General features: G+C 35.4%; 1 pseudogene; it reads right to left on the bottom strand.

The window, feature by feature from the left end:
* Window positions 1-387: 387 nt before the first annotated feature.
* On the bottom strand, window positions 388-16,439 carry LOC112624322 (annotated as a pseudogene).
* Between the last annotated feature and the right edge of the window lie 1,093 nt (window positions 16,440-17,532).

The raw sequence follows: 17,532 nt of genomic DNA, 5'->3' as shown, positions 1-17,532 counted from the left end.
TTGCAAAACAGTACCAATACTGTCAGTGGACTTCTTAATATTCTTGTGTTTAAGTAAAATATGTGAAATGTACTTAAACTCTGTAAAAATTACTTCACGGAACCTGTGAATGGGAGCAACAAATTTCAATATAAGCTCGACAAATTTAAATATCAGCTCGTATGGCTTTATACTATTTAATAATTTTGCCAATAATTTCCCTCTTGACAAAAAGTATTTCTAACCGTTAAACAGGTATTAAATCTATGAAAACAAATTTTTATTTGACAACGTAAGTAAGTTTTAAACAGATTTTCTGTCACAGAAAGAAAGGAATCTTGCATCATAACCTTTCTTGTTGGAATAAACTGAAGAAGTCCCATCTATCTGGTTTCCCAGCTTCAAGACTCAAATACAGCTAATCTCTTTATCCCTTCTTTCCAGTTCTAGCAAATTTCCAGAAATAAAACATATCACATCCAAAGAGTGGTACTGGAACCAGGTGATGTCGTGGGCTGCAACCTGAGGGTGCTTGGCTCCTTCATGGTGCCTGACAAATTCAATCCAGAAGACTGCCCAACCTTTACTGGTTGAGCATCACAAATTCTTGATAACTTCATAGTGTTCTCTTTATATCTGAAGGATAAACATAGAGATATCAAAATTGAAAGTAAGTTTATTTTCTTGAGCATATCAAGTCCATGTAAGGTTTTTATTTTTATTTTATTTATTTATTTATTTATTGAAACAGAGTCTCACTCTGTTGCCCAGGCTGCAGTGCAGAGGTGCAGGCTCAGCTCACTGCAACCTCCACCTCTCATGGTGTCAAGAGGTTTTCCTGCCTCAGTTCCCCAAGTAGCTGGGATTACAGGCTCACGCCACCATGCTTGGCTACTTCTTGGATTTTTAGTAGAGAGAGACAGGGATTTTCCATATTGGCCAGGCTGGTCTCGAACTCCTGACCTCAGGTGATCCACCCGCCTCAGCCTCCCAAAATGCTGGGATTACAGGCATGAGCCACTGCGCCCGGCACATGAAAGGTTTTTAAAGTGCCAAATGATTCAAAGTAAATTACGTTTAATTGACATAAAATTTTTACAATTTAGTTTGAGTAATCATAGAAAATTTGGCTTTTACATTGGAATTTTATCACTGACAAATTTTATAAAGTAAAACAGAAAGTCAGGAAAATTAATTTCTTACAGGCAAAACAAATATAAGTCATTTTATTATTATTTTTTGGTTTGTTAATTTTTAGTTTTTGTGGGTATTTACCAGGTGTATATATTTATGGGTTGCATGAGACGTTTTGATACAGGCTGCAATGTGAAATGATCACATCATGGAGAATAAGGTATCCTTCCCTTATACATTTATCCTTTGTGTTGTGGACAATCCAATTATACTCTTTTAATTTTCAAACAGGCATATGAGAACGTGGGCAACGTCATGAGCAATTTTAAGTGCTTTAGGAAAGATAGTGAAAAATAGAATTTGAGAATTATCATGTTTAAGTTCCAAAAAGGAATTGTGTCACGGTGAGTGAAATGCCTCATAGCCAGTCACTCTGCTTCTATCCTACCTTTTGTCTCCTACAGTTTCCTACACAGTAGCCAAAATGATATTTTTGAAATAAAAGTCAGATTTTGCCACTCCCCTAGTTAAGATTTTTGCCTGACTTCTCATCATATTTAAGAATAAAATCCAACTCTCTTATTTGGCCTACAGGACACTACAATGTCAAACACTGGCAAGTTCTTCTCCTAACACTTTTTTCATACACACTAGGTCTTCTAGAGACATTGGCCCTCTATTTTTCTTTAGGGTGCCAAAAGTGTTCTCACCAGAGCATCTTTACACATTTTGCCCCCTCTCTCATACTCCTGGAACATTCTTTCTTACAACAACCCAAGGCACGCCTCTATCTCTTTTTGAGGCTTCCCTCTAAGTGTTACCTCTAAGAGAGGCTTTTCCTGGCCACACTATGATGGAACCTCTAGGATTTTCTCTATTGTTTTATGCTTATTTTGATATTTGAGTCCCATAATTTTAAGTACATTATATATCCTGTAAAATAAACCTTCAAATATTAAAGCCAAAAGATAAATATATATACACTAAGTGAATAGGTGAAAAGTGTAAGATCATCTTGAACATTATCTTGAAGATACCAATTTACCTACTCTTCAGATCATGGTGTAGGATGTCACAACCTGCCTAGAATAACTCTCTTGTCCTGAACCATTTAGTCACTACTTTTGTCCTCCAATTAAATAGTAGCCTGACTTCCAATATTGTACATTAGTTTTCTTTGTTTATGTAACTGAATTATATAACATATATTCATTAGAGTCTATTTTTTAAAACTTTTGTGTAGTAGTTGTTGGTTAATACCATTCCTGTGTAGTATTTCATTGATGGCTAAACCACAGATTATGTCATCATTTTATGAGTAATAGACATTTGGGCTACTAACAATTTTTGGACAATATTAATAATTCTGTCATAAACATTCTGGTTTATGAAATGCACGAGTTCTTTCTCCCCCCCCCCCCCCCCCCCCACAATATGTGTGACAGCTGTGTGGCTCATCTGTTCAGTCACCATGCACGTTCAAGCCCCTTACGGGAGAGGGAGCATGCAGACAGGCAAGTGCAGGAGCCTGGGTGATCACCCCTGGGCTCTGGTGCCACGGCAGCATACAGGGGTGGGTGTCTGCAACTCCTGAAGCCCAAGTGGGTATGTGTTGGTGTACTCTTTTAGCCTTACCATAGACTGATGGCTTAAGTGTTAACCAGTTCAGTGTCCTGTTAGTACTCAGGTCCTTGTCCAGCATCCGGGAAGAATCAGGTCGCATATGGACTTGGAGGACAAATGCAGGGGTTTTACTGAGTGGTGGAGCTGGCTCTCAGTGGGATGAATAGGGAGCCGGAATGGTGATGGAGTGGGAAGATGATCTTCCTCTGGAGTTTGGTCATCCAGCATCCAATCTCCTCTCCTCTCCAACCGTCTTCAGCTGAACTACTCTCGATATTCAGAAATTCCTTCTCTTCTCTCTGATGCACCATTCTGCCATTCTTCTGCTCTTCTGTTCGTGCTGGGGCGTTGGGGTTTGTATGGGTACAGAATAGGGGTGTATGGTGGGCAAACAGCAACTTTGGGCCTCAAAAACAGAATGTCTCTTCTCATTTAGGGCCAAGAGTTTTCAGGCTTGAGGGTGGGACATTTGCAGGGGAACCAACCACTTCTACCCAGTATTTTCCTGTTTCCTGTCCATGTCATATACAGCACTAAGTTTCCATATGTATACATATCTGTTGGGTATATAATTGAAAGTAGAATTGCTGAGAGAAAAGTGCATGGATAATTACAATTCACTTCCTGACTTTGTTTTTTTTTTTTTTTTAAATTTTTAATTTTTAAAGTTTTATTTATTTATTAAATTTATTTTTGGAAACAGTTTTGCTCTTGTTGCCCAGGCAGGAGTGCAATGGCACGATCTTGGCTCACTGCATCCTCCAACTCCTGGGTTCAAGCAATGGCTTATGCCTGTAATCCCAGTACTTCGGGTGACCAAGGTGGGTGGATCATCTGAGGTCAAGAGTTTGAAACCAGCCTGACCTATATGGTGAAACCCTGTTTGTACTAAAAATACAAAATTGGCTGGGCATGGTGGTGCATGCTTGTAATCCCAGTTACTGGGGAGGCTGAGACACGACTTTAAATGTTTTTGAAGTGTGTTTTCTTAATTTCCAAAATTAAAGATATTTTAGTTATATTTTTTAAAAATCTCCCTTTCTTCCATTAAGATTGGATCAGATATTGTTTATGATATTGAATCTTTTCAAATTTACTGAGTCTTGATTTCTGGCCCACCACATGTCACTTCAAATAATTATTAACAATTCAATATGCTCTAAGAAAATGTGTCTTCCAGTTTGTATATATAATACATACATGTGCATATATTTATATATATATATGCATGCGTGTGTGTGTATGTATCATGTTACATTATAAGGTTCCATTTCTGTCATTTTTCATTATTTGCTCCTCTTTTTAAAGTCTGTTTAGATTTAATGGAAGTGTCTGTATATTTGCATTTAAATAAACCACCTTATTTTATATTTCTTTTATATTGGTCCAACCGGTTTTATGGTACATTCTGTTATAAAAGCATACCTTTAGGTGATAACTTTCTTACATAAAAACATTATTGATAGTAGTTATAAATGCTGCATTGATGGTAGCTGGACTGGGTAGACATTTTGCACGCCGTATCCTTTGGAGTATAAATAAATCAATTATTAAAATTTTAATTTATTAAAATTAAATTTTTTGTACTTCAAAAGCCATTATTAAAAAAATAAAAAGTTAGCACACCAAGAATGAAACAAAATATTTGAAAATTATATATCTAAGATTCTATTCATGATATATAAATAGTTCTTAAAAGTCAATAATGGGACAAGTAGCAAAGTTTAAAAATGTTTCAAGGATTGGAATAGACAATTTTCCAAAGAAGATATATGGTCCATAAGCACATATAACAATGCTCCACATTTTTAGTTGTAATGAAAATTCAATCGAAAATCACGAGAGATCATTTCACACCCACTAAGAAGGCTATAACAAAAAGATAATAACACGTGTTGGCCACTGTGTGGGGGAATTGGAACCCTCTTGCTTTGTTGGTGGCAATGACAAATATAACAAGTACTTTGGAAAACAGTTTAATAATTCTTCATAAGCATACAGTTTAGACATGAGCCAGCAATTCCATTTATAGTATCAATTCCAAAGAAAAACATGTTTATGCAAAAACATGTGTAGTAATGTTCCTAGAAGCCACAATTGGAAACAATCAAAAGGCCAATGAAGTGATAAGTGAACAAAGAAAATATGGCATATCCATACTATAAAATATTATACTGCTGCAAAAAATATGAAAATACACACTACAATGTGAATGAATCTAAAAACCATAAAAAAACCCCCCAAAAATTATGCTCAGTGAAAGAAGTCACTTATACAACACCCTAAATTGTATGATTCCAGATGGCTTCATGACTCATAAACATTCTAAATATATTGGGATTTTACACCTTAAATAGGTGGGTTTTAAGTCATGGAAATCACATGTAATTATTAAACGTGTTACAATAATGGAAACAATAAAAAAGAATTTTTCATCAAGAAAGTAGTTATGCTTTTAGAGATTTTAGATATTTAGTTAAAATATTTCATCATATTCCTTTATGTTTATTCTTCCTTTCTACTGTGAATTGATTATATGATGTTTTAAAAAACTGTCTTTTTAGGAAAAGAAGAAGTCAAATTGTCCCTGTTTGCAGATGACATGATTGTATATCTAGAAAACCCCATCATCTCAGCCCAAAATCTCCTTTAGCTGATAAGCAACTTCAACAAAGTCTCAGGATACAAAATCAATGTGCAAAACTCACAAGCATTCTTATACACCAGTAATAGACAAACAGAGAGCCAAATCATGAATGAACGCCCATTCACAATAGCTTCAAAGAGAATAAAATACCTAGGAATCCAACTTACAAGGGATGTACCTCTTCAAGGAGAACTACAAACCACTGCTCAGTGAAATAAAAGAGGACACAAACAAATGGAAGAACATACTATGCTCATGGATAGGAAGAATAAATATCGTGAAAATGGCCATAGTGCCCAAGGTAATTTAGAGATTCAATGCCATCCCCATTAAGCTACCAGTGATTTTCTTCACAGAATTGGAAAAAGCTGCTTTACAGTTCATATGGAACCAAAAAAGACCCTACATTGCCAAGACAATCCTAAGCCAAAAGAACAAAGTTGGAGGCATCACGCTACCTGACTTCAAACTATACTACAAGGCTATGGTAACCAAAAAGAACATGGTACTGGTACCAAAACAGATATATAGACCAATGGAACAGAGCAGAGTCCTCAGAAATAATATCACACATCTACAGCCATCTGATCTTTGACAAATCTTACAAAAACAAGAAATGAGGACAGGATTCCCTATTTAATAAATGGTGCTGGGAAAATTGGCTACCCATAAGTAGAAAGCTGAAATTGGATCCTTTCCTTACTCCTTATAGGAAAATTAATTCAAGATGGATTAGAGACATAAATGTTAGACCTAAAACCATAAAAACCCTAGAAGAAAACCTAGATAATACCATTCAGGAAATAGACATGGGCAAAGACTTCATGTCTAAAACAACAAAAGCAATGGCAACAAAAGCCAAAATTGACAAATGGGATCTAATTAAACTAAATGACGTCTGCACAGCAAAAGAAACTACCATCAGAATGAGCAGGCAACCTACAGAATGGGAGAAAACTTTTGAAATCTACTTATCTGACAAAGGGCTAATATCTAGAACCTGCAAAGAACGCAAACAAATTTACAAAGCAAAAAAAAAAAAAAAACATCAAAAAGTGGGCAAAGGATATGAACAGACATTTCTCAAAAGAAGACATTCATACAGCCAGCAGACACATGAAAAAAGGCTCATCATCACTCGTTGTCAGAGAAATGCAAATCAAAACCACAATGAGATACCATCTCACACCAGTTAGAATGGCAATCATTAAAAAGTCAGGAAACATCAGGTGCTGGAGAGGATGTGGAGAAATAGGAACACTTTTTCACTGTTGATGGGAATGTCAACTAGTTCAACCATTGTGGAAAACAGTGTGATGATTCCTCAAGGATCTAGAACTAGAAATAGCATTTTACCCAGCCATCCCATTACTGGGTTTATATCCAAAGGATTATAAATTATGCTGCTATAAAGACACATGCACACGTATGTTTATTGCAGCACCATTCACAATAACAAAGACTTGGAATCAACCCAAATGTCCATCAGTGACAGACTGGATTAAGAAAATGTATCACATATACACCATGGAATACTATGCAGCCATAAAAAAGGATGAGTTTGTGTCCTTTGTAGGGACATGGATGCAGCTGGAAGCCATCATCTCAGCAAACTATCACAAGAACGGAAAAACAAACACCACATGTTCTCACTCATAGGTGGGAATTGAACAATGAGATCACTTGGACACAGGAAGGGGAACATCACACACAGGGGCCTATTTTGGGAGGGGGCAAGGGGAGGGGGAGGGATAACATTAGGAGATATGCCTAATGTAAATGATGAGTTAATGGGTGCAGCTCACCAACATGACACATGTATACATATGTAACAAACCTGCAGGTTGTTCACATGTACCCTAGAACTTAAAGTTTAAAAAAATAAAAATAAAAAAACTGTCTTTTTTGTATTAGCTATATTACTTTATAATTATTTTTGTGTAGAACATTGTTTCACTATATGATACCCATTACATGTGTGGAGTTCAAAACACGATTTTTAAGTAACCACTCAAAAATATAAGATGATTTCCGATTTATTACATCATATAAATTCTTTCAAAATTAGTCTCTTAAAAAAAGGATGAAACCCATACCTACTATTGAGAAGATATGGTATCTGTAAATACCACCTAGTAAAAAAATATTGTTACACTCAAAAAGGGTCATTAATTACTGTCTTCAGTGCATTGAATAAGTCTGTACTTGACACTGTGTTGAAGTTCAATCTAATAGCTGCTCCCCTGGCCTTCATTTGTGTAATGTTATCAGATTGATCCTCCTCATACAATGGAATGTCCACCATAGCGATCCCATGGTAGATCACCTCGTGATGCCATTGGATCCATCATGAGTAAAAAAAGCACTAGTTTTTGGATGACTTTGGATTGGAAAAATTTTAGCAATATTATTCATAGGAATAAAATGAGGAATGAACAACTAAATGCTCAAGTGACAGTGTTTTCTAGTTAAAACGTTGAACTAAATTAAAATTGTGTTTCAAACTTCAGAGGAAGGAGTGCCTACTTCTGCTGGAGATGTAAGTGAAAGCTATATGGTGTGTGTGACTTCAGACTGAAAAAAAAAATAAACAACATTACCAGTTGGACTAAAGAAAAAGTGCAATCTAAATAAAATGTGCAAAAAAAAAAAAAAAGAAAGAAAGAAAGAAAAAAGAAGCAAAGAAAAGAGATGAACATGTAAGAATGTGTTCTCCTACATGCAGTCACAGAATGTGAAATGTGAGATGTGCAAGGCAGCAGGCAGTGGGGTGGTGGTGGTGCTAGGATTGCGGAAGGACAGGTCACACTTCATCATGAAATGTGTCATCATGTTATGATTAAGATTAGGAATTTAATCCTACAGAAAATGCAGAGTCCCTGGTGATAGCAGAAGAGCTGTTATTTTTAGTGTCATTTGAAATAACTGCATAAAAAGAAAGAACAGGTGTAAAATTACAGAAATAGGAGACAAAGAGACAATCTATGAAGTTGCAAACAATTCTGTGAGACGTAATAACACCTGAAATAAAAATACTCTGATTCTGACAATAAAGAATGTGAATGTATATCATAAAATGCCAACAATTATAGCTTATTATTTTCCCCATAGGAATGGAAAATAAATATAAAGAAGTTTCATTTTATTTTTAAGTTTTTCCATAACACATTTTCAATAACCTTATTACATGATTAATAATTAACGCTCTAATGGGCTCTTACTAATATATTCAGTATTTGTACTCCAGAGTCATACCAAGAAGGTCAATCTGGGGTATCCACTTGTACACCTGGGTACTGAGTCCTAACGCATGTGGTCTATTCCCATCAAATCTCCACAGAACCTGTTACAATAAAAAAAATATCTTATTCCATGAGTATAACTCCAAAGTTATAGAATGTTAGAACACTAAAGATATTAAGAATGAGTTCAGGGATGTCGGGTAATAAAATTACTCAAAGACTGATGTAAATAGAATGCCAACATTTCATTTTCTTAACTTCTGTAATTAATTAAATGTGTAAGGAAATCAGGATTTTCCAAATAATACCTTGGAAAAATGAGATTATAGATGAAATTTCAAGTATTTAGAAAATTGTTAAGCTTTTGGAAAGAAGACCCATGTGTGGCCAACCATCGTTTGAAAAAAGCTTAACATCACTGCTCATTGGAGAAATGCAAATCAAAATCACAATAGATACTATTTTGCACCAGTCATAACGACTATTATAAGCTCAAAAGGTAGTACATGCTAGTGAGACTGTGTAGAACAAGGAATGCTTATACTCTGTTAGTGGGAGTGTAAGTTGGTTCAACCATTGTGGAAGACAGTGTGGCACTTCCTCAGAAACCTAGAGGCTAAAATACAATTCAACTCACCTATCTCATTAGTGGGTATATACGCAAAGGATGAAGAATGATTCTCTTATAAAGGTACATATACACATGTTTATTAATAGCAGTAGTATTCACAATAGTAAAGATATGGAATCAATCTTAATGCCTATCAATGATTGACTGAATAAAGGAAATGGAATGGTGTACATATACACCATGGAATATTATGCAGTCATTAAAAAAACCCCAAGATTTTATATTTTACAGGTATATAGATGGAGCTGGAGGCCGTTATCCTTAGGAAATTAGCATAGAAACAGAAATCCAAATATCACATGTTCTCACTATTAAGTGGAAGCTAAAAGATAAGAACGCATGGAAACATAGCAGGGAACAGCATACACTGGGGTGTATTGGTGGGTGGAAGGCAGGAGGAGAGAGAAGATCGGGTAAAATAACTAATAGGTTCTGGTCATAATGCCTGGATGATTAAACTATCTGTAAAACAAACCCCCATGGCACAGATTTATCTATGTAAGAAACCTGCTCCTGTAGGCCTGAATTTAAAATGAAAGTTAAAAAATAAAATAAATTTAATTTTAAACACATAAAAATTCTAAAAAATTATATTCATGAAAAAAATTAAAATAGTCATTATAATTCTAGTCAGAATAAGCAGTAACAATTTAGTAATGACCTATGTTATGTTTATTTTGTTTTATGTATTTCATACTAGTTTTCATCATCCACATTGAATATTAATTTATTCATTTTTTAAGTAACATAGGAAGTATTTCATGTAATTCCGCCTGTCTATAAGTTATTATATTAGAGTTTTGTGTTCTTTGACAAAAAAGCTAGTTGATAAAATAAGCTAATTGTAAGAAATAAATTAATGCTACAAAGGGAGTATATATAACTTCTTTCAAATTACAAATTATCAAGCACTACTTCGAGGAGAAATTTCAAGGGACAATTTCTGAGACAAATTCAGAGTATTATCGGTATTGCTAATTTTGGTTGCTGTTTCAGCATTGAAATGAGGAACCTTTGGTATCATAAATAAAGATAGAGCTGTTGAATAAATTCAAAATTGTGTTTTTCTTAATTTGATTAACTGATTGTTAACATTTAGACAATGTGTTACAAAGTGTTGACAACAGTGATTAATATGTTCTACTATAGCTAAGACATTTTTATGTTTAAGTTACTAACTGAGGAACTCCCAAGCAATCCTCATAAACTGAACAATAATTTACAGTGTTTAACTTTTACTTGTTTTATCAATATTAAACTAACTGAGTTTTCAGCAAAACACATTAGTATAGGTCATTACAAGAAGACTACATCAGATAGGCAACTAAAAAGTAATTGACAAATACACAAATGTCACCTTTTTATTCTATATAGAAGAAAATATGTTTCCTACTATGTTCTATGGAGGGAACATCTGAACCTGTTCCCCCACCTGGCTTCCTTCTCTTTGACTCCTTCCTATAATTCCTTCTGTGGCCTCCATTGGGAGGAGTTGTTAATCTGATAGTGCTGACTCCCTGTGGGACCACATTTTATGCAGCACAGCATCCACCTTCAGGTCAGGATTTATCCCCATCCTTTCTCTTTAATCTTCCTGCTTCAGACATTGGCTGGGCCCAGTCCAGTAAGGGAGGCTGCTTTTACTCTTTCTCTAAATCTACCTGGCAGGTGGGAACTTGGACTAAGTCTGTCAGTCTAGGCCGTTCTTTCTCTGAATCATACCCTGAACATCACTCAGATAAGCCTAATCCAAAATGTACAGAAACTATATGAGGTTGGATTACGTGGCAAGCTTAAATTGCATGATGCAGGTTAGACATTTGCATATAGTAAAAGTTTTAAATCATTCCTTCATTTAAGATGTTGGATTACTTCCAAAGTTAATTTTATGAATATTTTCCATAAATATTAAATACACACATCTTGACTTACTTTTTCTCAGTATGATTACATGAGACTATATTGTGAAACCAATGGTTATTTGCATTTTTAAATCACTAGAAACATTTTGCCAAGTGTCTTTTTCTCTTAAAACATACACACATATTCTGAGAATCTAATATTTAATTGAAAAGGAAACAACTTTGGTTAACAATTGTTCTACATAATAAACAATTAGAGAACCAATTTTACAACCATTGATTTTCATTCAAATCTTTCTGCAACTTAATAACAACAGTTACTCTTAGGAATTATCACTATTTACTACTGATCATCCTTTTTCTTCTCCTTCTACACCTCCTACTATCTTCTGCCTCCTATTAGCACTATCACTTTCCCTTAATGTGAATAGGGAACTCTTTCAATAGTAGGATAGGGTGGCATAGAATTTTTATTAGTCTTACCTCAGCTTTTGTCTCTTTCAAAAATTATAAAGCACATACAATTTGCATTCAACATAGATACTGTATTTTAACTATGGAATAAATTCTCAGTTTGTTATAGACAAAAATCTTAAGAGATTGCTTAATAATGTTCTAAAGAATGCTTACTTTCTACATATGTCTTAAAAGTGTGATATTAATTTAAAATGTATGAGGGTCTTGTGTTCCTTTGAAAAGAATATCATCTTCTAAGTAGAATTCTTTCATTACTGTAAACTAAGTTTACTACTATACTGATACAAGTGATAGCAACTATTTGGTATTTATAATAATTGGATCGTTCATTTTCTCCCTGCTTTTCTGTAGGGAGCTTTGGTGTCTAGACACAAGTTCCACCAGGAAGCTGTACTGAGTTGCTCGTCATAAGACTGAAAACACCTTCTCTAATAGGGCATGTTTCTGATCTAAGATGTAAAACTCTGGTATCCCAGCGTAGAATGAGTTACATTTTGGAATAAAATCAAGTGAACAATAGATTTAGCTGCAAATATTATTAGGGGTACATATTTATATCATTGAGTTACTCTTTTAAGTTAGAATACTTAAGATCTGCATCACTTACAGTAGAATTTTAGAATAGCTTTCTTTTTTATTATTATTATACTTTAAATTCTAGGGCACATGTGCAGCTTTCCCATCTTACTGGCAAAGACAGTATGTCTATTTTTATTCAAGTCCACAATATATCTGTCATCCACGACTTCTCAAGAGAATGTAATCTTGATGTGCTGAACAATCTGGTTCTGTTAAATGAAGAATGATACCTCAAGTGACTTGCACATGTTAGGTAATTAGTAGTGTTAGTAATCATAACAAAATAATCACAATTGCAAAATTAATCTTTCTCAATCATTGAATATATAACAGAGACATTTTAAGTGTTTTGTCTGTATTAACATTTTTTCCACAAAACACAATATGAAGTGGGTAGTATTACTGTAAATGTAGGCATGATTATTTCTATCAACATTGTAGTTCACTTTTCCGTCATCTGCTACCAGATTCCATGCAAAATTTTCCAAATGGTTTGCTCTTTTTTTTTGTTTCTTTTTTTAAATTACCTTATCATATATCTTCATTTCCTAACTCTTTTTAGTAGTTCTCAAATATGCTTAATAAATAAGTTAGCTCCTAATAAGCATCTGGCTCTAACTTGCCTCTCAGCATCATCTGATTCTCACTCAGCCGTTCCCTGCAAACTCAACTTAGAGTCTTGAGAACTTTCCTCAATACTTTCCCTTCTTTTCTTTTTTGTGTTTTCCTGACCCCTCATTATTTCACCAATTTCTGCACATTGTTCAGCTCTCAGCTTCATTATCAGTGAGTCCAGGATACTTTCTATTATCTGCACTGATGCTATCTTGGCATTGGATTTTTCCTTGAGATAAAAGCTTTTGCACAATTTTTATTACTTGCACATATTCTGTCTTTTGAAATAGAATGTAATGTGTGTGGGGACAGAAACTATCTGATTTTTTTTCCTCTTGCCTGTGGTTTGTGTTAAACTTTTTATAAACATTCTTTTAATGAATGACCAACACCTTCTTATGTGTTGCATAATCAAGGCTTATATTTAACCAACCCTATTTTCAAAGTCTTCTTAATATCCCTCTCTATCTATAATAATGATGAAACTCACGTACTTGTGATGGTATCAACAAGTCAACATGTACACGAGTTCCTAGTTGGTATCTGCTTTACCCTGCCCACTGTCCATCTTTCTTTCTGTGTAAGTCAAACACTCTGCATGAAGACTGTAGAATTATCCCCACTAAAAATTCAAAGCCAACAAAACAAAACCAACAAAATTATCTTTACCGTAGGTAGGGGTTTGGCAGGTTTGCAGTATAGTCCTCCAACAAAATCAACATTTGGTAAGAGTGGATGAGGAATTTGAAAATCCCAGGAGTTTTGAGTAAGCCATATGTCAGCTTTCCCCATTGTCTCAGATAAGGTAGTGGGTCTTCCTGAGAAAAAAAAGGAAAAAAAAGATGGAAGACACAAGATAATTACATTAGGTAATTTTCTGAAAGGGATTAGAATAATGTAGGCAAAAATGTAGGCAACGTGTCTGTACTTTGAAATACATAAACATATAGTCAAATATTATAAGCATAATTTATATTTTATGTAGTATGTATTTTGCTCGTGTGTATTTATAAGAAAAGCAAAGTGATAAGAGAATTTTGAGGGTCAAGTACATCGTAGCCAATGTTACATCAGAATACTCACAATCATAAACAATTACTAAAATAATCTAGAGAGAAGTAAACATCCATTTATTTACCCTTTAAAACTTCAATAGTAGCATATAAACATTTAAATAACTCTTTGAGCTCCACGATCAACTAATTCTGATGTACCCATAAAAACAATTTTCTAAGAAATAGTCTCATTTCCACAGTTCATTAAGCTAATCCTTTTATCTTTGGTCATTCAAGTGAACTGTGGGCTATTTTGAGAGTGTGGCTGAAATCCTTGTACCCACTACTGCTTTTGATTCATGCTAGGGTATTAATCATATTAGCTTTTAAGTAAATATATTTGCAAATTACAGATAGAAAATTTTGAGAACTTATTCAAATAGAGATTTGTACCCAACCTAAATATGACTCATATTTTGTAATACACATAGTTTCAAAAAAAAAAAACTACATAGATATAACAATGTTCAGACTTCAACAAGATGATTGATCTTAAAATAAATGATTTCCAATCTTTTAGTGAAGGAATGTATAGACATTAGAAACTGCAAATTACCCTTAGTGGTTTTTGCCTTTGAGATAGAGGCACTATTTCTCTCAACTGTGAAGGAAACCTTCTGGTGACATGGGGACATATTTTAATTTCAGAATAAGGAAACTGAGCTATACAAGGAAAAATAATTTCTGCAATGTTGCATAGATAGTTGTTGTAGAAAATTGAGTAACTACTCCATCAACATGTGTGCATTCAGTAAGATGTTTGTGGATGGGTCTGACTTTTTTTAAAATGAAAAAAAGTAATAGTAAAACAGGTGTGTGGTTGTTTAAAGAAATATTAGGTGCACTAATTTACAGGTTTATGACTTCCTAGAATGTTCTGTGTGAGCAATGGCCACAGGGTTTTAACTGACCTTATAATTTAAACTTTGCTATAATATTTTACAATTGATAGATCATCTTGTGTTTTCATTTCATAAATTCACTTTCAAAAACTCCACTACCATCCCCATGTGGTGGCTCATGCCTATAATCCCAGCACTTTCTAAGGCCGAGGCAGGCATATCACTTGAGCTCAGGAGTTTGAGACCAGCCTGTCCAACATGGTGAAACCCCCTACCTACTAAAAATACAAAAAATTAGGCAAGTGTGCTGACACATTCCTGTAATCCTAGCAGTGAACTGAGATTGGATCACTGCACTCCAGCCTGGAAGACAGAGAAAGACTACACCAAAAGCAAACAAACAAACAAACAAAAGAAAACCAAATTTAAAACACCAAGTACCCTGACTTTATTGCTTTATATAAGCTCAGCTTCAAAGACACAGGAAAGTTAATCTCCATGTTACCAATTGAAAAATTTACTTACCTAGAACTTCACTGGAAAACGGATCCCACTTCTTCATATTAAATGTTTGCAACCAAAATGGAAAATAAACCACATAGATCATATTTTTTTTTCCCTCTCCATGAAAGTCATTTGGTCACTTAATTCTGACATAACAACAGGTATTTAGGAAGGTGGAAATAGAAACCCTCCACTATGCTTTTCAAGTGTGTAACCAGCAGAGAAGGGGAGACTGTACACAAAGGGTATGCTAAATAGCTCAGCCAGCAGCTTCCCACAGGGAACAATCACATCTGCAAGAACAGCATCAAATTTTGACTCTTGTAGTTTCTTCATAAGTTTCTTACTTGAAACTCCACCTTACGGAACCTTCTAATTATGTCATTAAATGTACAGATGATTTCTTGTACTTGTGAAATATATGACCAAAATGTTTCTTTTGGAAGGTCTGATCATGATGATATCCTCAAAGTCAGTTATAGTTAAAGATGCAGGATAAACTTCAAGTTTAAGAGTAGATGGACTGTTGGGATAAAAAAATGGAAGCTGAAGATGCCAATACAGTCACCTCATGACCCCTCTGGACAAGCTCATCCATGATTGTCTCTATATTCATCCAATGACTGAAATCTGTGGGCCACACCAGTACCTTTCCACAACTCCCAGAACTAATGTAACAGGTCAGCTGTATCAGCAAAAAATCTGAAGTCTACTTCATACACTTCCTGGTGCAATGCAATGCTTTTTCTCATTTGCTGTTTCTTTCTGTCATTTCTTATGGTTATATCTATGGATAAATCACTTTCTCCCATTTTCTGTTTCTTTCTATCATTCCTTATGGTTGTAACCACGGATAAATAAATCACAAAGTTCAAATGTAACTTTTACACTTCAAAGTAAATATATTATCATTAGATTAACAGTCTGAGCATGTAGATGGCAAGAAGATAAATGAAGGTAGACAACCTGTTTACCCAAGTGTGTTTGATGTCCCTTTTATGTTTATAAGTGCTATCGTTGAGCTAATATCAATGTTCTTGTATGGACACATCACTTGTTTTATGTGATTTATTTTAGAAGAGTTTCCAGAAACGTAATCATGAGAGGTTCATGTTTCTGCATTATGTTTGACACAGAACTAAAGATAAAATAACAAAACATGGTTCAAATATTTTTTATATACTTTGTTTACATATAATTTATATACAGCACCTTCAGCTGAGGTGTGATGTGTAGAGCGGGCTGCCATTTTTGCTGTTTGGGCAACTTAGCTGTTCTGTCCTTCAAGCTTTGGAGAGTTCAAATGTACTGGTGGTGGAAGGAATCCACCAGTTGCTGCACATCTGCTCTCCAAAAACATTGCCAGACTGCTTCTTTCAGCAGCTACCAGATTCTATTCCTCCTCACTGGGTACGACTTCCCAACAGGAGACACCAGCCACTCCCATCAGTGTTCTTGGGTCTATAGAGATTTGAAAACTCCCTGTAGCAGAGATCTCAGAAAGAGGTATGGGCCAACATCTTTGCTGTTTGATTGACTTATCAATTCCGGTCTGTAAGCTTGGAAGAGCCCAAGCTGACTGGGGTGGAAATGATACACCAGAAGAACACAGCAACCATATAAAAATGGAGCCAGACTGCTTTTTCAATTGAGTTCCTGACCTTCGTCCTCATTACTGGGTGGAGCCTCCCAACAGGGATTTTTGGCTACCACCACTGGCATTCACCAGCTGACAGAGTTTCCAGGCATCCCTGGTAAAGAGACCCCAGGAGACAGGGCTGACTGACATCTTTGCTGTTTGGGCAACTTAGCCATTCCAGCCTCCTAGCTTTGGAGTGTCCAAGGCAACAGGGATTGAAGTATACCCCAGGGCAGCACAGCTGCTTTATGAAAATGTGGCTAGACTAACTTAAGTAGGTCCCTGATACCATTCCTTCTGACTAGGAGTCTGATCTCCCAACTGAGGTCTCCAGCCACCTCTTAGAAGAGTGTTTGTGCCAGAAAAAGGTCCATATCTCCCTGGGATGGAATTACCACAGAAAAGGGCAGGCTTCCATCTTTCCTGTTTCTCAGCCTTCACTGGTGATACCTCCAGGTACTAGAAAATCTGAGATGACTAGTGACTGGAGTGGGCCCCTAGCGCACTGCAGCAGCCCTACAGAAAAATGACCAGAGTGTAATGTAGTTGCCTGCTCCTGTATGTTCTCATTAGGCAGATCTCCCAGGTCTGGGTCTCTAGCCAACACCTGCCAAATCTATCTAGATAGTAGAAACTTGACAACTCCTTGGAGAGAGCCTCTGGGGCAACAGAAAGTCTCTTTACCACTGCCTCTACAAGGAAT

The sequence above is a fragment of the Theropithecus gelada genome, chromosome 5 (assembly GCF_003255815.1).
Source record: "Theropithecus gelada isolate Dixy chromosome 5, Tgel_1.0, whole genome shotgun sequence".
Classification (NCBI taxonomy): domain Eukaryota; kingdom Metazoa; phylum Chordata; class Mammalia; order Primates; family Cercopithecidae; genus Theropithecus; species Theropithecus gelada.
This window is presented reverse-complemented; position numbering and strand designations above follow the sequence as displayed.